Here is a 21,937-nt window from a genome sequence, read left to right on the forward strand (position 1 = left end):
TATGAGTTTCTGCATGATTCTGCACATCTTAAGAGCAGAGGCAATGACTAATTTTGTTCTGGACTATCTTTCAAAGCTGTTTGTACAAAAAACAGCCCTAGGAGATAAGAGACTCTGACTCCATCCAGAGCAAAGGGAAATTTTACTTATTGTCCTTTATAATAATGTCTCCTTCTAGCACAAGGGTCATGCTGTCTTAGTGCTCATCCTATATAATAAAAGGATAATATGCTAATTAGACCAGATGTCCTTCTGGACATCCTTTCTGATGAAGCCAGGGCCTGAGGGAAGCCAGCCCAAGTCCCGGGCACCTGTGAGTGGCCTGAAGAAAGCCAGCCCAGATGCAGGAGGGAAGCTGCTGCCGGCAGGCGGGAAAAGTAAGGCCTATTCTTGCATGAATTTTCATGCATCGGGCCTCCAGCCTATACTATTAAACGGGTAATATGCTAAATAGACTGGGTCAACTGGACATCTCTGGTCATCCATACATCTACTAGTCGTCCAGTCCTCCTTGCAGACAAAGCCATGGTGGTGGGGGACAGGGCAGATGTGGTTAGGGGCGATCCGGCCACCAGGTGAGCAGTTAGGGGTGATCAGGCCGGCAGGGGAGGGCAATTAGGGGCAATCAGGCTGGCAGCAGGAGGTGGTTAGGAGCTATCAGGCAGGCAGGCAGAGTTGTTAGGGGCAATCAGGCGTCAGGCAGGAGCAGTTAGGAGCCAGCAGTACTGGATTGCTAAAGAGATGTCTGGCAGTCAGACATGCCCGAGGGGTCCCAGATTAGAGAAGGTGCAGGCCGGGCTGAAGGACCCACCTCCCGTGAATGGATTCTGAAATCTGGACAGGCACATTCAGCTCCAGAGGAACTATGAGGGGAGTTAGTGAAGAAACCCACAGAAGGCTGTTGCCCTAGAGCGCCTCCTGTGGCTCTAGGTCAACATGGCCAGCGGTGGGGGAGAGAGCTATTCTCCAAATAAGGAAGGATGAGGCCAGGCCTGAAGTCTTACCCCTGAGTCCTCACTCACTGCATCTCACTCTGTGACTTTCTGAGAGTCATGGCTCTGCTTCATTCCATCTTCTTGTTCAAACACAAATGTTTCCTTTGAACAAAGCTAACCCAGAACCATACAGAAAAGGGGCTTCTTGGAGACAATTCTTGTTTAGCTAAGTTGACCAAAGCTCCCAGTTGGTAAATATTGCTTAGGTAAAAAAAAACACAAAAAACTGGTACCTTTATTTTTTCCAAGAGCTACTATTTTATCCGTTTTTAATAATAGTGGTATTTCCTCACACTCAGAAATGCCATATAGAGAAGATAGGAGACAGAAAAGCTGCCATAATAAAGATATTTTGCTAGTGTCAGGCTTCTAATTCATCAGTCAAATAGAAGTTAAGATTACTTTCAGAAAAAAAAAAAAAGATTACTTTCAGAAAATTTCTCTCCTTTCTGTTCTTTTTGATAGGAGGAGTCCTGTAATTGTAGTTTTCTCACTTGTTTTTCACAAGCTTAGTCCATGAGTATCTAATGGTACTTCCCTGTTAATATGGCAGGTGCCACAGATATTGCAGTAAATGAAATAATTTGAGGTGGGTCCTAGCAGTGTTTTATATCCATAATGATTTCATATGCTTATTCAGTTGTTGAAATATCTTAAATTATGTGCATTTGGGGTCAATCTGGTTGTTAGAGTTACTAGGAACACAGATCAGCTCCCAGTTTCCTTGTTTGTGTTAATGGCATTACTATTCCCTTAGGCACCAAGACTGGAAAACTTTTGTCATCTTTGACTTATTCCTGTCCTTCACTTCTCATACTCAGTAAATAATCTGTTTATAAGTCTTTGAAAGGCCATTCATACCCATATTATACTCTTCATTTTTATTGCAACAAACCTAGTGAATATAATGCTTAGTTAATTGTCTGTCTGTCTGTCCATCCATCCATCCATCCATCCATCTATGCCTTGTGAATCTCATAACCTTCCTATTTTTTTTAAAAAAAATTGAAAGACAATAAAGAGGAACATTGTAAACTTGGATTAAAAGGAAACAGTAGGCTTAAATCAATTGTTATTACCTCGGGATGCATTAGAATCAAGGGAGAAGTTTTGATAAATACTGATACTCAGAACAACTCACAGAGATTTGGCTTCCTATAGCCTAGAGCTCCCCCAGTTATTCTAATGTGCAGCCAGGTTGGGAACTGTGGAATTGAAAATGAGGGAGTGGCTATTAGTAGCCACTTGATATAAGCTGATTACAACCTTTGAAACATGTATGGCTTCAAAGGCAAAAGGGGATATATGCTCTGTTAAATACATCTCACTGTGTGACAAAATATTTTCCCTCAGAATTAAATTCTAAAAGTAACACAGTTATGTTCCAGTAATGCAACAATGGATACCCTTTACTGAATGGTTGCCATGCGCTAAGCATTATGGCAGTTATAGGAATTACCTCTTTTAAGTCTCACCAGACACCTATGATGTGAGCATATTATTAACCTAATATTTCAGATGAGGACATGGGGATGTTGATAGGACTTAAGTAAATTTCCAGCTTTTGGATTCAGGCTGCCTAATAGCCAATGCCAGTGCTTGACTGAGTCATAGTTTACCCTGAGCAGTACTCAGAACAGCATCAGACACAATAAGATACTTAATAAGGGTTTTTGTATTAAGATAATGATCATCTCAGATTCAGAAATGTGTTTTTGTAATGCCAATATTAACAATAATATCTCATGGTAACTTAGTGTAATGAAGTCCAAAAGGTCTGAGTATGAATGCCAGCTCTGTCATGTAGTAATTGTGTGACCCTGAGCAGGGCACTGGGAGCTAGTTTCCTCATTGTAAATGAAAGGTGGTCCTGGGAACCTGAGAGTTGTTGTGAGGACTAAGTCACACACCAAACAGAAACTGTTTAGGATGGTAAGTGGCTCCAATAGGCACTCAGTAAATACCTATCACAGAAAATTAAAAATCTCTTATCACTTTTGATTCTATTAGATTTCTACTTTTTACCATTATTTGAACCAGAAAGATAATTTTAAATTTTCTTTAAACTTTTTTGAGGTTTGATACATTTTGCTAGTGAAAAATGGTAAGTGTCCTATTAACATAGAATATTTTTTGTTTTCTTTTTTGGTGATTATCTAGAACTTTTAAAAAAAATAACAAAACAAGACAAATCACTCTTAACTTTGAACTGGGAATAAGGAGAGAGTGAAAAAAAAGAGAGAGAGAGAGGAAGAAGGGAAGGCAGAGAGATTCTTTGGATTACTGGTGGAAACATCACCCACAAATCCTTGATTTAGAGCCCATGTGAGATCCTGGTGGTGGGGAAGGCCCTCTTAAGGGATCCTCTCATGTTCCAGAGTTTCACTATGAGTTTCCATGGTAGAGCATGCTCTCTGATCAACTGGACTTTGCTGCAGGATGGGTGTGAATGAACCAGGAGTGTGAACATTAAGATTAAACTTTATTTCAGACAGAAACAGAATGATAAAATGGCATTCTTCTCTATTGACATTCTATCCCATCTTCTTGTCCTTCCATTCAGGGCTGCTGACTGGTTGCTGGGGCTATTGTGCCAGGCGTGGAGATTCTGCCCACTGGTCAAGAGGCCACACTCTCAGATGTTGGCTGTGCCCCTGCCTCTCGAGATCGGCCCTTGTACACGCAGGGTCTTAGTTGCTTCTGTAAGTATAGTAAAATTCTGTTTGTATGGTGTTATCATTCAACAAGAGAAGAGTGAAGCAATCAGTTGACAAGAGCAGACTTCTTCCTGACATCATTGGTTCTTTATTGAAAAGTACAGATAATATTTGAAATGGAATAAAATCTCAGATGCTCAAGTGCATCCGATAACTTGAAGTAGCAGTGGCACATGCCTCAACAGGCCACTGTAGCTGTTTAAAGCCCTGCCCTGTTTCACTAGCCAGAACACAGCAAGGATTATGAAATGCATACTTCCCTCATATTAGAAACAATTAAAGACCATCATATTGTCCCTTTTTTGTAAAAATCAGCGCTCTTCAAAGCCCTAGCAAAAGATGATTTGATAATAAGTTGTGGCTAGAGAGGCATTTCCTCATAAAATTTCTAAATAAATTTTCTGTCACATCTTATGATATTCCCTTCTCAATTATAAAAAAAGATTTCCTTCTATGTCACTACTCCTGCTTTCCATTGTTATCATTAAACTCAGAGCTGCTAAAAACTAAGGATTGCTCATTCTAGCCTCAGCAACAAATACACAAACAGAAAACTCCTATTTCAAAGCCTTGTTGCAAAGAGTAGTTAATGAGTAAATAGAATTTGCTGACTTCTGAGAAACACTCTGACAGAAAGAGAATTATCAGAATAGCTTTGTGAAGTGGGAGTAACTATTTGATATGACTAGCCCTTTTGGAAACAGAAAGTCAATTAGTTTACTTCCCGCTGTCCTCCCTTTGGCCAGTCTGTCTTACTTGTTTTCCTTCTTTGACATCTAGTAGCTTTTATTATTATTTTTGCCCTATTAAGAAGTTCAGCATTCAGTCTCTTGAGTTTCCTTCTTTTCACATATGTTCATGGACCAGATGCCACGGTTTATTCAGAATGGCAAGAATCTATGTATGAAAGTCGATGACATCCATTCTAAGGTACATATTTGTTATTAGAAAAGCAAGTAGCAGTAGGCCACAAGGCACATTTGTTTGTCCATTTTCTGTGCTAGTTAAGAAAACTCGTGAGGAAGACTCAGAAAGGATGTAGAATCCTGCACACAGTTTTGTGTTGTCCATAGAAATTGACGGTGTCCCCATTGGGAGTCTCACCACTTCTCTCTAGGCTGTTTTGAAGCTTCATGGTTTTTGGTGCATTATATCAGGGTGTGTGGACAATGGTGAAAGGGGATGGTGAAGTATTAAAGAAACACCCATGGCTGCATACATTAATAAAAAGCATCAGAGAGATCGAAATCATGAAATTCTTTTGTTTCCACAGTTGGATTCATTCCATTAACTGGCTTCCAGGGGCATCCAGGACACTTGGGGGAAGTTGTTTCTGGGAAGGCAGATATCAGGTTAAATGAAAGGTTATTGGGCTCTATCTGGATTTCAGGGATCCAAGAATCATCATTCTCTGTGGGAGTTGGTGGTGTATTAGTCATCATAGCTGCAGTGAGATCTAAGTTCCAAATACAGGAAAGGCAACTTCTACACCTGACTGGACTAGGGATGGGAGGGGTATTGGCCCTACTGTCTTCTCTTTTGTCTGTGTAGATATAGTACTATCTTCAGAAGAACTTGTTCTCCAACCATTGTGCTTTCTATTCTGTTTTTCTTTATTTTTATGTTTTTCATGGCCATGACCATGCTCATATTTATGTCCATGTGCTAGGCCATATTACCTTTTTTTTTTTTTGAGCTTTAGTTGTTTTTATTTTTTTAAAAATAGAGTAGGATATTGAATCAAATGATAGCATGTATGTAAAAAACAGAACTCTTAATTATTATACAACAAGAAAACAAATAATCTTATATAATATAAGTATTGTATGCTAATTAGACCGGACATCCTTCCGGATGCCTTTCAGACGAAGCTGGGGCTGTGAAGGAAGCCCGGGTCCTGGTGCCAGAGGGAAGCTGGTGCGTGCATCAGGCCCCTAGTGTTGAATATATACGCTATGCCTAACACAATGTCTGATGCATATTGGGTTCTCAATAGATGTTGGGAGGAAGAAAAAAATGTGAAGGAGAAAGAGTAGAAGAAGGCAGATGTAATGTTAAATGACTTGGGCATTTACATGAGACAGAACAGATCTGTGACCTTAACTAATCAAAGTATTGTTTTCTCATGTGCAAGATCATATCCGTTTTTGTGCCCATGGCCTTAATCATGCTCATTTTCATGGCCATGGCCAAAGCCATATTTTATTTGCTTTTCATGGCCCCAGCCATGGTCATGAATGATTCCTTATTCTTTTTCTGAATCCTGCTCTTGACCTTGAATTGGTGCCATGGAAGTGTGGGGTGGACTTACAGTTGTTCCTTCTTTTGTTTCCGCCACTGGTACTGATCGGAAAGGTGAAAAACCTGGAGGTCTTTTTAGCAATGTGGTCTAACCAGGAAATCTTAAAATGAATGGATTACTGTGGAAACCACACTCTCAATGAAGAAAGAAAGGACTGAGACCTGGCAATGCTAACTTGGTTTACAATGGAGCAAGTCTTTAGCCAGGTATTAAATACTATGTTAATATTGCAGAAATGATGAGAATGAATATCTTTTCCTCTTTTAATTGATTTTATAATTTGTGGATATTTCTTAATAATACTCTCTAAACTTGAGAGGTTTTTCTTCATCTGGAAAAATTGGGAGTTTGAACTACATAATACCATAGCACATTATTTATTAATTGATACTAATTCTATTAGCACAATTACAGTTTTTATACCAAAAGATCCTAAATAGCTTTATGGACTGAATATATATGCAGCATGTGCCCACAATTATTTTGTTGGGCTGAAACACATTGGGACATGTTTACAAGCTTGAAATGCAGCCTTTGTATACTGTCTGTGTTAGACTACATATATACCTATACAAGGCAAAAATCTAAATCAGAAAAAAAAAAAAAAGACAAGAGGCAACTCGCTTTGAAGATCTGGATGATTTCTATCTACATTTCACTACTGGTGAGAACAGGATGCAGGAGGCAGTGTTCAGTGGTGCAAAGAGCATGGTCTTTGGCATCAAATAAGCCAGAGCCTAGTTGTTAGCATCATGTGAACACGGATGACTCTGATTTGACCTACACTTGCATCCGTGCACCACTAGCTTCACTTTTCTCATCTCTAAAATATGAATAACAGCAGCACCTGCCACATAGAATTGTCAAGATAAAAATATGTGTGAAGCCCTCAGTACAGTACCTAGGACAGAGCAAGCACTTGATCATGTTATTATCCACTCCAGGATCTCAGCATCTTCGTAATTTTTAGTGTCTCATCCTTGACAATGGGAAAAGTCTTACTTACCTCCCAGGGTTCTCTTTAGAATTGGAAAACATGATACAAACTAATGCTGCTCACACTTGAATGTGGGTATGAAACCCTGGGGACCATGCTAAAATGCAGATTTGGATTCAATCGAAGTGGAGTGGGGTCTAAGATCTGTATTTCTCCCAAGTCCCTTGGATGGAGGCAGATGCCAGTGAAGCATCTCAGACACATCTTAAAGCCCCAGAGCTAGTATTGGCTCCTCACAGCAGGGGCTGCCCTTACTTAAGAGAGAGCCTCTTGAAGGATGGGACACTGACAAAGGGTGAGATCAGGGGAATGACTGTTGTTTTCCTTTCTAGACATAAAAAGGAGAGGTCAGCACAGAAATGTGAGAGTTCTCTCCATTCTAAAAGGATAGTCCCCAAATTCATTTAAATAGTGGTTCATTTTCAACCCCAAATAGGACATTGCAGAATGATCAAAATTTACCCAAGTTGACTAATTAGAATCATACCTTTCCTGGTGATTCACATTCGAAAGTAGAGTCAATTCTATTCTTCTTACCTACCAGATAGTAAACATCAAAAGTGCATCTTAGAATTGCCTATGAGTGAAAACAAAAGTCAAAAGAGAAAAGTGTTATTCATGAAATACTTATGCAAGTATAAAATATCAAGTAGATATCCAGGGAATAACTAGAGAGTTGCATGACTACTTACTCCATGTTTTTTGATCTCACAACTTTCACTCAACTCTTCATGTCTTTGCTTGGAACATGTGGTTTCCCTGGCCGTGAAGTCAATAGAATATTTTGTTCCAGCCACCACCTGGAAAATTAATTAACACAAAGTAGAACCTCCATTAATATTATATAATAAATGATATGTTTTTACCCTAAGGGATTTTAGGGGAGAATATTAAAATTTTAATTATACACTGCTCAAATGAAAGGTATACAAATAAAGTACAAATGTTTGACAATTAACTTTTAGTTTGTATGCATGTGTAAAATATTTTGCTATTGGTTGGTCTTGTTTCCTTTTGTGTAAAAGGAAACAAGGCTACAATTTTTATTTTATACTTTTCTGAGTTTTATTATTCAACAACATTCAAGTGCTCAAGTAATAGAATCTAAGAGTAGGAAGAAAAATTTAAACATTTTCTTTAAGTATGCCTTATTGACATGCCAAGACCTGAATCAGAGAAATACCGAGTTAGTGTCACTACAGAAATTGTGGGTTAAATTTTGTGATTAGGAAAATTCTTTGGATTTTGTGGTTTGCTTCTCTTAATTGTTTTATATTAAGAAACAGTTTTAGTCTCTATCAATAGTTTTTTAAAATTGATTTTTAGAGGATAGGAAGGAAGAGGGAGAGAGAGAAACACCGATCAGCTGCCTCCTGCAGGCCCTTTACTCGGGAGCAAGCTCTCAATCTGGGCATGTGCCCTTACTGGGAATTGAATCCACAAACTTTTGGTGCTCAGGGCATTGTTCAACCAACTGAGGGACACTGGCCAGTACTGTAGCAAAAGTTTTAATCTTTATATATACAATGCTGTGTCCACAATGAATATTTTGTGGCCCAATTTATTTATTTTCATATAAAAGAGGCACATTTTATTTATTTAAAATATTAAACTCATGCTTTTTAAAATGCACTGACTTCAATAAAATTGCACATATGGCTTTTTAAAAAGTCATTTCAAAATGCCATATCTTACATCTCTTACACCTAAAAAATATACTCAGTAAAAAGTGACTTTAAATTGTGTGTTAAAAAGTTATTTGATATGGCGAATATCTAGTCCAAGTTATTCAATACTTGATTCTAGTATCTAAATGTGTGTGTGTGTGTGTGTATGTGTGTGTAAAAGAATACATGAATATATCAGTTGACCTAGAGAGATGACTATTATTTTTATTTATTTTTTATTTTTTTATTTTTTTATTTTTTTAAATATTTTATTGATTTTTTACAGAGAGGAAGGGAGAGAGATAGAGAGTTAGAAACATCGATGGGAGAGAAACATCGACCAGCTGCCTCCTGCACATCTCCCACGGGGGATGTGCCCGCAACCCAGGTACATGCCCCTGACCGGAATCGAACCCGGGACCTTTCAGTCCGCAGGCCGACGCTCTATCCACTGAGCCAAACCGGTCTTGGCGATGACTATTATTTTTAAAAATGAAGTTACAGCCCTGGTTGGTGTGGCTCAATTCATTGAGTGTCATCCCATGCACCAAAGGGTTCTGAGTTTGATTCTCAGTCCAGGCACATGCCCAAGTTGTGGGTTTAATCCCAGGTGGGGTGGGAGGGTATGAAGGAGACAGCAGATTAATGGTTCTCTCTCCTCCCTTCTTTTCTCTCTAAAATCAATAAAAGTGTATTAAGAAATAAAATAAATGAAGCCACAGGGTGATAGTAGACTCTCGTTTGAAAAACCAAAGCACAACAGTCTTCCCTTTCTCTGTGTTTTTTAAAGGCATGGAAATCGTGTGGCGGGAGGAAGAGAGCAGAACAGAGTTATAGGAGGAGCTAAGCTCCCCTCTACTTTTTCTGGCATTGTTCTGCTAGATAAACATGGTTACATTTTTAAGAAAAATTTGATACTTAACTTTTAAGACTCCAGGTATAGGTGTAAATGGGGAGGAAGGTTCTAAGAGGGTTATAGGGTCTATATTTTGGTGATTGTAAATTTTCTTGCTCATTTCAGAATATATCTTAATCCAATTTTCCATAGTAACAATAATGTTGATCACAGTAATGTTGCCTAAGAAACTTGACAATATGTGACACAAACCACAACTGATGGCTCAGCTCTATTCAGGGATAAGAAGAAGGAATTAAATATATGTAAATCTCCCATTTGAGGGCCTCATGATGGCATCTATGTTGCCGTTATTATCAGGTGTCACTCTTAACAAAAGTCTTCCCTGCTCAAACCCATCCTGCTCAACCTTTTTTTAAAAGTAGAGATAACCACATAACAAAATAAATTCCAAACGTATTAACAATTTAAATTAAATCAATAAACTCAGGGGAGACAAGATGGCGGCAGAATAGGTGGATGCATCCCAAGGCTTGTCCGGGAGCAAATAGAATGAGCAGCTGAAATGAATAACATCCACCCGGAATTGGCAAAGGAGACTCAGCTGGTGAGACAATTTGTAGCTGGGAAGGGCAGAGTTCCCCTGGAAAGGTAAAAACCAGGGATCTGGGCAGAAACGTTTGCCAGATCTCTGAACCCAGAGGGTCAGAGGGAAACCACGCAGCACACAGCCACGTCCCTTGGGACAGGCACAGCCTCTGACTGGAAAAAAAGATCCACAGGACTGTTGGCACCGGGGGATTTGAGATCTGGGTGCCATAATTACAGAGGACTGAGCCCAGAGGGAGCAGCCTGAAGCACTGACCAGACCATGCAGTGCCGGTAAGAGAGGAGCTTACAGAGACTCAGCATTCCCCGTTTCTGTGGCCGGCGTTTGTTTATATTTTTCACTGAACCCTGTTCATAGGACATTTCAGATACAGACACTCACCCGTGCTGAGGAGCGGGAGAAGTTGGGGACAAGTAGAATCTGGGGAGAGGCTGGGGAAAGAAGGGGGTCCAGGAGAGGTGGCAGCGAGTTGAATGCTGAGTCACACCTGAGCCCAGGACCTGGGCAGCCATTTTCTACTGAAGCTATAACCCCTCCCTCCAGTCTCCAGGCAAGGAATACAGCCACACCCAGATTCCACCCTGAATGGTACGAAGGATTTAAAAAATCTGATTAGTCCCTGGGAGTTAACAGGGTCTGGCCCAGCCCTGGGCAAACTACGGCCTGCGTGCCAGATCCGGCCCGTTTGAAATGAATAAAACTAAAAAAAAAAAAAGACCGTACCCTTTTATATAATGATGTTTACTTTGAATTTATATTAGCTCACACAAACACTCCATCCATGCTTTTGTTCCAGCCCTCCGGTCCAGTTTAAGAACCCATTGTGGCCCTTGAGTCAAAAAGTTTGCCCACCCCTGCCCTAGACCCAGCTACAGAGGCAGGAAGAAGGCAGCAGTGAGGGAGCAAAAGAGGAGTGTGTGGTTGTGTGTGGTGTGTGTGTGTGTGTGTGTGTGTGAGTGTGTGTGTGTGTGTGTGTGTGTGAGTGTGTGTGTGTGTGTGTGGTATGTGTGAATGAAGCACAGTTAGACCCCGCAGGACCTTCAGGGGCAGGCTAACCAGGCTAGCCTAACTAGGCAGCCTTTGCTACCATTGCAAACAGTACCAGGAGACCAGCTCTTCTTCAGAGGCCTCGCCTTTTTGAAGGGGAGAGTTGATGTAACTGAGAGCCCAGCCTCACCTCCACTCAGGTAATACCTGGGACTCTACAGCCACTCCTGACAGGGACCTGCTACCTCGACTGTGCTCCCGCTGTCAACGAGTCTCCAGCCACCCCAAGCACAGGTTACTGTGAGTTCTGAAGCACGCACCCCTCTGACCAGCCCAACGCTTCAGTCCAGGGCACTGCAACCATGTGAGCAGCTGACACGTGAGCAGCACACTCCTGTCCAAGGAGCATCAGCCCCATGAGCAGCCTGCCTCGGGCCTAAGAGCAGCAGCCTCATGTGGCCTGCCCCTGTCCAGGGGCAGCAGCTGTGTGTGCGGCCCGCTCCCCCATCTGAGGAGCAGCAACCACGCATGCAGCCCAACCCATCCAAGGAATAGCAGCCTCACGAGCAGACTGCCTACGTCTGAGGAGTGGCAGCCCTGTGTAGCCCGCCCCCATCTGAGGAGCAGCAGTTGTGCACAGACCACACCCTGCACAAGTCCGAGGAGCAGCAGCTGTGCAAGCATCTTGCCCTCGTCCCAGCAGCAGCAGCCACATGAGCAGCCTGCCCAATCCGAGGAGCAGCACCTGTGTGAGCAGCCCGCCCCCATCTAAGGAGCAGCAGTTCTGTGAGCAGCCTGTCCCCATTTGAGGAGCAGCAGCATCCCACCCTGGTCTGAGGAGCAGCAGCCACATGAGCAAACCGCCCATGTCCAAGGAATGGCAGCCCTGCACAGCATGCACTGGTCTGAGGAGCAGAGCCACACACAGCCTGCACCTGTCTGACAAGCAACAGCCAGGTGAGTTGCTTGTCCCCATCTGAGGATGAGCAGCCATGCATGCAGCTCACTCCCATCCAAAGAGCAGGAGCCGCATGAGCAGGCCACCCCCGTCCAAGGAGCAGCAGCCTTGCAATCAACCTGCCCATGTCCAAGGAGCAGTAGTCCCACAAGCAGCCCACCACATCAGAGGAACAACAGCAGCGTGCAGCCAGCCCCCATCCAAGGAACAGCAGCTGTGTGAGCAGTCCGCCCCAGTTCAAGGAGTAGTAGCTGTGTGGGTAGCCCTCCCCCATCCAAGGAACAGCAGCATCGTGATCAGCACACTCTCTGTCTGAGGAACAGCAGCTGTGTGAGAAGCCTCCCACCACCAGCCAGAGGAACCACCATGGCTGTGATCAGCACCCACTAGAGAAGCTGCTGCCAACTGAGGAGCAGCTGATACCACAACCACCTGAGAAGCAACCACAGCCCGAGGAGCCACTGCCACCCAGAACGGCTCAACATCTAGATCTGTCAGTGAGATCAAACATGGGTAGACAAAAAAAAAACAAACCCAAAGGAAAGAAAAGGAGCAATTGCCAGAAAAGCAGCTAAGTGAAACAGAGGCATGCAACATGTCAGAAAAAGGATTCAGAATAAGGGTCCCAGAGTGCATAAACCGGATGGAGAAAAAAAATCAACAACTTATGCAAGAATCAAGAAGAAATGGATGAAAAAATCAATAACTTATGTAAGAATCAAGAAGAAATGAAGAGTGATATAGCTGCAATAAAAAACACCATGGAAAGTTTCAACAGTAGATTAGAAGCGGAGAACCGAATTAGCGAATTAGAAGACAGGGAAGCAAAACACACCCAAACTGAAATGCAATTGGAGAAAAAAATTTAAAGACAGGAGGAGAGCCTAAGAGAGCTATGGGACAACATGAAACGAAGCAACATACGAATAATAGGGGTGCCAGAACAACAGGAAGAGGAACATAGGTTAGAAAACCTATTTGAGAAATAATGTCAGAAAACTTCCCTGAGGTGGAGAAGAAAAAAGTCACACAAGCACCAAGAGTCCCAAACAAGAGGAACCTGAAAAGACCCACACCAAGACACATCATATTGGGATTTCAGTCAAGATGGCAGCATAGGTAAACACTGGAGTTTGCTGCCACAAACAACCACTTCAAAAATACAACTAAAAGACGGAACGGACATCACCCAGAACCACAGGAAGGCTGGCTGAGGGGAAATTCTTCAACTAGAAGGAAAGAGAACAACATACCGAGACTCAGAGGAGGCGTAGTGCGAAAAATACAAAGGTGCGGAGGTGCGCGTGGAGCGGTCTGGTGGCTGAGGGTGCGGTTGTCGTTTTCAATTGGGAGGAAGTCTCAGATTCTGAGCTCCAGTTCTGGGCGAGTATCTAGAGACCCAGACTCAAACGGGAGAAGCGGGACTGTCTGGCATCGGTCGGAACACGAGGACAACTTTCTCTCTGAGGTTTGCAGCAGTTGCTGGGACACTGAGAGGCAGAGCCTCTGGGGACTGGACTGAGAGCAGCCATAACTGCTCCCTCTGCCCACCCTGTTGATCCCGTGCAACCCGCCCCGCCCAAGCCCTGCGCAGAGCCATTTGCCAGATAGCCTCAGGCAAAGGCTAGATTAGCACCTCCCCAGAGGACAGAAGTTTTCCCACTGCAGACACAGCTGGTTCTCACAGCCAGTTGGGCTGGAGGTCAAATCCCCCTAGTATTAACTACAACAATCAAGGCTTAACTACAACAAGACTGCGCACAAAGACCACTAGGGGGTGCACCAAGAAAGCATAAAAAATGCGAAGACAAAGAAACAGGACAAAATTGTCAATGAGGATATTGAGTTCAGAACCACACTTTTAAGGTCCCTCAAGAACTGTCTAGAAGCCGCCAATAAACTTATTGAGATCTACAAGAAATCTAATGAGACCCTCGATGTTGTGATAAAGAACCAACTAGAAATTAAGCATACACGGACTGAAATAAAGAATATTATACAGACTCCCAAGAGCAGACCAGAGGAGCTCAAGAATCAAGTCAAAGATTTGAAATGCGAAGAAGCAAAAAACACCCAACCAGAAAAACAAAATGAAAAAAGAATCTGAAAATACAAAAATAGTATAAGGAGCCTCTGGGACAGCTTCAAGTGCACCAACATCAGAATTATAGGGGTGCCAGAAGATAAGAGTGAACAAGATATTGAAAACCTATTTGAAGAAATAATGACAGAAAACTTCCCCTACCTGGTGAAAGAAATAGATTTACAAGTCCAGGAAGCGCAGAGAACCCCAAATAAAAGGAATCCAAAGAGGACCACAACAAGACACATCATAATTAAAATGCCAAGAGCAAAAGACAAAGAGAGAATCTTAAAAGCAGCAAGAGAAAGACAGTAAGTTACCTACAAGGGAGTACCCATAAGACTGTCAGCTGATTTCTCAACAGAAACTTTGCAGGCCAGAAGAGAGTGGCAAGAAATATTCAAAGTGATGAATGCCAAGAACCTACAACCAAGAGTACTTTATCCAGCAAAGCTATCATTCAGAATTCAAGGTCAGATAAAGAGCTTCACAGATAAGGAAAAGCTAAAGGAGTTCATCACCACCAAACCAGTATTATATGAAATGCTGAAAGATGTTCTTTAAGAAGAGGAAGAAGAAGAAAAAGGTAAAGATACAAATTATGAACAACAAATATTCATCTATCAACAAGTGAATCTAAGAATCAAGTGAATAAATAATCTGATGAACAGTATGAACTGTTGATTATAATAGAATCAGGGACATAGAAAGGGAATGGACTGACTATTCTTGGGGAGGAAAAGGGTGTGGGAGATGCGGGAAGAGACTGGACAAAAATCGTGCACCTATGGATGAGGACAGTGGGTGGGGAGTGAGGGCGGAGGGTGGGGTGGGAACTGGAAGAAAGGGAGTTATGGGTGGAAAAAAAGAGGAACAAATGTAATAATCTGAACAATAAAGATTTAATAAAAAAAATACACATCATAATTACCATGGCAAATGTTCAGGACAGAGAGAGAATCTTAAAGGCTACAAGAGAGAGATGGAAAGTTATATACATGAGATCTCCCATTAGATTAGCAAATGATTTCTCAACAGAAACACATCAGGCCAGAAAAGAATGCACGGAAATTTGCAAAGTGATGCAAACAAGGGACTGAATCCAAGAATACTCTATCCAGCAAGGCTATCATTCAAAATTGAAGGGGAAATAAGCAGCTTCACAGAAAAGAAAAAAAAAAAAGGCTAAGGGAGTTTATCACCACCAAGCCAGCAATGCAAGAAATGCTAAAGGGACTGTTGTGAAAAGAAGGAAAAAAAAAGCTAAGAAAGAAAATAGTCACAAAAAATAGAAATGGCTACAAACAAGTACCTTTTAATAATAACTTTAAACGTAAATGGACTAAATGCTCCAATCAAAAGACATCGAGTGGCTGAATGGATAAAAAAAACCTGGCCCTGTCTGGTTTGGCTCAGTGGATAGAGCATAGGTCTGAGGACTGAAGGGTCCCAGGTTTGATTCCCATCAAGGGCATGGACCTTGGTTGCGGGCGCATCCCCAGTAGGGGGGTGTGCAGGAGGAAGCTAATCGATATTTCTCTCTCATTGATGTTTCTAATTCTCTATCCCTGTCCCTTCCTCTCTGTAAAAATTCAATAAAATATATATTTAAAAAAAACATGATCCATATATATGCTGTCTACAAGAGACCCACCTCAGAATAAGGGACCCACACAGACTGAATGTGTAGAAATGGAAAAATATCTTTCAGGAAAATGGAAATGAAAAAAAAGCTGGGGTAGCAATACTTATATCAGACAAAATAGACCTCAAAGTGAGGGCCATAACAAGAGATAAGGAAGGTCACTTCATAATACTAAAGGGATCGATACAACAAGAGGATATGACCCTGATAAACATATATGCACCCAATGCAGGAGCACCCAAATACATAAAAAGACTCCTGGAAGATATCAAGGGAGAGATCAACAGCAATACAATCATAGTAGGGGACTTTAATACACCACTGACATCACTGGATAAATACTCTAGACCAGGGGTCCTCAAACTTCAGCCCGCGGGCCACATGTGGCCCACCGAAACATTTATTTGGCCGGGTGGTTGTTTTTGCCACCACTGTGTGCATAGGAATTTGTTCATAGTTTTTTTTTAACTATAGTCCGGCCCTCCAACGGTCTGAGGGACAGTGAACTGGCTCCCTGTTTAAAAAGTTTGAGGACCCCTGCTCTAGAGGAAATGTCAGCAAAGAAACAGCAATCCTAAATGACTCACTAGATCAGATGGACTTAATTGACATCTTCAGAACACTTCACCCCAAAGCCACGGAATATACATTCTACTCAAGTGCTCATGGGACATTTTCAAAAATAGACCACATATTGGGTCACAAACAAAGTCTCTCCAAATTCAAGAAGATTGAAATCATACCAAGCACCTTCTCAGACCACAATGGCATAATACTAGAAATAAACTACAATAAAAACAACCCAAAACACTCAAACACTTGGAAGCTTAATAACATGTTATTAAATATTGATTGGGTTACCAATGAGATCAAATAAGAAATTAAAAACATCCTGGAAACTAATGACAATGAGAACACAACAATCTAAAACCTATGGGACTCAATGAAAGCAGTCCTGAGAGGGAAGTTTATAGCTCTGCAGGCCTACTTCAAAAAACAAGAAAAAATTGTAGTAAATCATCTAACTCTTCATCTCAAAGAATTAGAAAGAGAGCAACAAGAAAACCCCAGAGTGAGCAGAAGGAAGGAGATAATAAAGATTAGAGCAGAAATAAATGACATAGAGACCAAAAAAAAATACAAAATATCAATGAAACCAAGAGCTGGTTCTTTGAAAGGATAAACAAGATTGATGAACCTCTAGTAAGGTTCACCAAGAAGCAAAGAGAGAGGACCCAAATAAATAAAATCAGAAATGATAGAGGCGAAATAACAACAGACCCCACAAAAATAAAAATAATTGTTAAAAAAAATACTATGAACAACTCTACTCCAACAAACTAGACAACCTGGAGGAAATGGACATATTCCTAGAAAAATACAACATTCCAAATCTTAATCAGGAAGAATCTAAAAATCTCAATAGGCCAATAACTATGGAAGAAATTGAAGCAGTCATCAAAAAGCTTCCAGCAAACAAAAGCCCAGGGATAGATGGCTTCACAGGGGAGTTTTACCAAACATCAAGGAAGAACTAAAACCTATCCTCCTCAGACTATTCAAAAAAATTCAAGAGGAAGAAACACTTCCAAGCTCATTCTATGAAGCCAGCATCACCCTAATACCAAAACCAGGTAAAGACAACACAATGAAATAGAATTATAGGCCAATATTCCCCATGAACATAGATGCCACAATCCTCAACAAAATCTTAGCAAATCGGATCCAGCAGTACATCAGAAAGATCATACACCATGACCAAGTAGGATTTATCCCACGGATGCAAGGATGGTACAATATCAGCAAATCAATAAACACAATACATCACATAAAAAAACTGAGAGAAAAAAACCACATAGTCATATCAATTGATGCAGAAAAAGCATTTGTCAAAATCCAAGACCCATTTTTGATAAAAACTCTCAGCAAGGTGGGAATAGAAGGATCATATCTCAACATAATAAAAGCCATATATGACAAACCCACAGCCAACATCATACTCAATGGACAAAAACTAAAACCTTTTTTCCTAAGAACAGAAACAAGATAGGGATGACCACACTCACCACTCCTGTTCGACATAGTACTGGAAGTATTAGCAATTGCAATTAGACAAGAAGAAGAAATAAAAGGCATCCAAATTGGAAAAGAAGAAGTAAAACTGTTCTTATTCATAGATGACATGATATTGTACATAAAAAACCCTAAAGATTCCATCAAAAAACTATTAGACTTAATAAATGAATTTGGCAATGTAGCAGGATACAAATTTAACCCCAAGAAATCTATGACATTTCTATACACCAATAGTGAACTTACAGAAAGAGAGACTAAAAAAGCAATCCCATTTACCATCTCACTAAAAAAATTAAGATACCTAGGAATAAACTTAACTAAAGAGGTAAAAGGCCTCTACTCAGAAAACTACAGGATGATGGAAAAAGAGATAGAGGAAGACATAAACAGATGGAAGAACATACCATGTTCATGGATTGGTAGAATCAACATCATTAAAATGTCCATACTACCCAAAGCAATCTATAAATTCAACACACTTCCCATTAAAATACCAATGGCATATTTCACAGACCTAGAATGAACTCTGCAAAAATTCATCTGGAATAAAAATAGACCCCGAATAGCTGCAGTGATCCTGAGAAAGAAGAACAAAGTAGGTGGGATGTCAATACCAGATATCAAGCTGTATTATAAAGCCACTGTTCTTAAAACAGCTTGGTACTGGCACAAAAACAGACATATAAATCAATGGAATAGAACAGAGAGCCCAGAAATCGACCTGAACCAGTATGCTCAATTAATATTTGACAAAGAAGGCAAGAACATACAATGGAGTCAAGACAGTCTCTTCAATAAATGGTGTTGGGAAAATTGGACAGATATATGCAAGAAAATGAAACTAGACCACCAACTTATACCATACACAAAAATAAACTCAAAATGGATAAAGGATTTAAATGTAAGACGAGCCAGCACTGGTTTGGCTCAGTGGATAGAGCGTCAGCCTGCGGACTGAAGGGTCCCAGGTTCGATTCTGGTCAAGGGCATGTACCTTGGTTGCGGGCACATCCCCAGTGGGACATGTGCAGGAGGCAGCTGATCAATATTTCTCTCTCATCGATGTTTCTAGCTCTCTATCCCTCTCCCTTCCTCTCTGTAAAAAATCAATAAAATATATAAAAAATAAAAAAATAAAAAAAATAAATGTAAGACAAGAAACCATAAAAATACTAGAGGAATCCAAAGCCAACAAAATCTCAGACATATGCCAAAGCAATTTCTTCACCGATACAGCTCCTAGGGCATTGGAAACTAAAGAGAAAATAAACAAATGGGACTACATCAAAATAAAAAGCTTCTGCACAGCAAAAGAAACCATCAACCAAACAACTAGAAAGCCCACTGCATGGGAGAACATATTTGCCAATGTTATCACTGATAAGGGTTTAATCTCCAACATTTATAGGGAACTCATACAACTTAACAAAAGGAAGATAAACAATCCAATCAAAAAATGGGCAAAGGACCTAAATAGACACTTTTCAAAAGAGGACATTCAGATAGCCAAGGGACATATGAAAACATGCTCAATGTCACTAATCATCCGAGAAATGCAAATCAAAACAATGAGGTACCATCTCACACCTGTCAGAATGGCTATCATCAACAAATCAACAAACAACAAGTGCTGGAGAGGATGTGGAGAAAAAGGAACACTTGTGCACTGCTGGTGGGAATGCAGACTGGTGCATCCACTATGGAAGAGAGTATGGAGTTTCCTCAAAAAGTTTTAAATGGAACTCCCATTTGACCCAGTGATCCCACTTCTAGGAATATATCCCAAGAAAACAGAAAGGATATATGCACCCCTATGTTCATAGTAGCACAATTTACCATAGCTAAGATCTGGAAACAGTCTAAGTGCCCATCAGCAGGTGAATGGATTAGAAAACTGTGGTACATCTACATGATGGAATACTATGCTGCTGTAGAAAAGAAGGAATTCTTACCATTTGTAACAGCCTGAATAGAACTGGAGATCATTATGCTAAGTGAACCAAGCCAGTCAATGAAAGAAAAATACCACATGATCTCACTCATTTATAGATAATTAAGACCATTATAAAGTGATGAACAAAAATAGATACAGAGGCAGAGCAACATCAAACAGACTGTCAAACTACAACAGGAAGGCTGGGGAGGTTTGGGGGGGTGGGTAAGAGATCAACCGAAGGACTTGTATGCATGCATATAAGCATAACTAATGGACACAAGACACTGGTGGGTATGGGAGGCAGGGGAAGGTCAAGGGGAGAAAAAAAGGAGACATATATAATACTCTTTGTAGTACTTAAAGCAATAAAACAATTTAAAAGAGAGAGAGAATGGGTGGAGAGGGTCAAATAAAATAAAAATTTTGGTTCAAACTTTTTTTAAAAAAGGAAGAAATAAACTCAGAAGATATAAATATGGATCCATCAGGTCTCAGGACAAAGAAGGCCTTTCTTAGGAGAAAAGCAGAGGAAAAAACCTAAATGGAGAAAAAAATGTCCAAATTTGTTCAGACAGAAAGGACAACTGATTCTCAAAAATCACAGCAAGCAAAGTAAAAAAATAAAAGCTGGGGAGAATATGGTATAAGATTAATATCTTATGAATATAAAGCTCAACATGAAAAAATGAACAAAAGACATGAACAAGTATTTCAGAAAAGAAGTTAAAATGGTCATTAAGCCAAATACAAATAACTATCTTCATTAATAATCAAAGATTAAATAAAAAAACAATGCAACAGCATTTTTAATCTTCCATATGTTGGCAAAGATAAAAACAGTGGTGATACCTGGTATTGGCTACATGTGGGACGCATGCAGCCTCAGTCACTGTTGGTAGGAATAGAACTCAAAGCAAGATGATCAAGGTCCTAGAGCCAGGTGGTATGAATGTAAATCGGCATAATTGCAAATAGTTTGGCAAGTTGGCAATTTTCATCAGAAGTCTTAGACATACTATACATATGCCTTGACATTTCTAGTACTTTGTTAAAGGAAAACTTCCTTAATGTGCACACACAAATCCTTGAAGTATATTCATCTCAGCAAAGATAGGGAGGAATATGGACAACAGTGGGGAAAGCAGCAGCAAAGACAGAGCAAAATAAACAGCCTGTGACAGAAATCACATCATTCACATGTGCAAACGGAGAATTTAAGAAATATTTGGCATCTGAAACCAGCTTGAAATGGGCATGCATCCAAATAGGACTAAATATCCAAAGCCAAGGCAAGACCAAATCTGTAAAATAAATCTTTGGCAAAAATTGGTCATTTGGCAAATTCATCACATGGTAAATGGATTTCCATTAACTCAGATGCTTCCAGCAGGGCTTCCTGGAATAATCATGTCAGAACAACCAAATTGTTCTCTTTAAATGTAAAAACCAGTAAAGATTCATCTTTTGTAAGTAAGTTTGAGATTCTCAGCATATTTCAAATTGACTTGGCAAGTGAAGGAATGTCAGTTCCTTTCAATTAACAGCATTACCTTTTGTTGTTCCCCTGGCATCCTTAGCATAAACAAATACACATCATACTTGGATATTGATTCATTAATTTACAGAGAACTGTAAGTACGATGAAGACTAGATAGTCATGTATAAAATTAGTGGTTCTCTCCTGACGGCAAACCTCTGATATGCAATATATGGTGGAGTAGAGGGTATTCCTGCATTGAGAATAAGGGAGTTTCACAAGAAAGCAGAAATATGAAGTGAGAAGAAAAGCTGACAAACACAAGAATAGCATTCGGGGGTGTGGATGGGTAAGAGAGCAACCAAGGTACTTGTTTGCATGCCTATAAGCATAACCAAGGAAACAGACACTAGGGGGTTGAGGGCATGTGCTGGGGGGTGGGAGTGGCCAGGGAGAGGTTAATGGGGGGAAAAGGAGACATATGTAATACTTTAGACAATAAAGAATTTAAATTTTAAAAAGAATACAATGATTGGTGTATCATGTGAGTACACCACTAACATGGGTCATGTTTCCCGTGAAATGAGGGAGAAAAAGTTGGGGTGTCAGGGGCAGGAATAAGTAGGAGAGA

The 21,937-nt window shown here is 40.6% G+C and overlaps 1 pseudogene; it reads right to left on the reverse strand.

Moving 5' to 3' along the window:
- Positions 1-3,703: 3,703 nt before the first annotated feature.
- Positions 3,704-21,937, reverse strand: part of LOC139004014 (kininogen-1-like) — a 32,501-nt pseudogene continuing 14,267 nt past the window's right edge.

The sequence above is a fragment of the Myotis yumanensis genome, unplaced genomic scaffold, assembly GCF_028538775.1.
Source record: "Myotis yumanensis isolate MYYU_CA2020_CCGP unplaced genomic scaffold, mMyoYum1.0.hap1 SCAF_2, whole genome shotgun sequence".
NCBI classification, from domain to species: Eukaryota; Metazoa; Chordata; class Mammalia; order Chiroptera; family Vespertilionidae; genus Myotis; species Myotis yumanensis.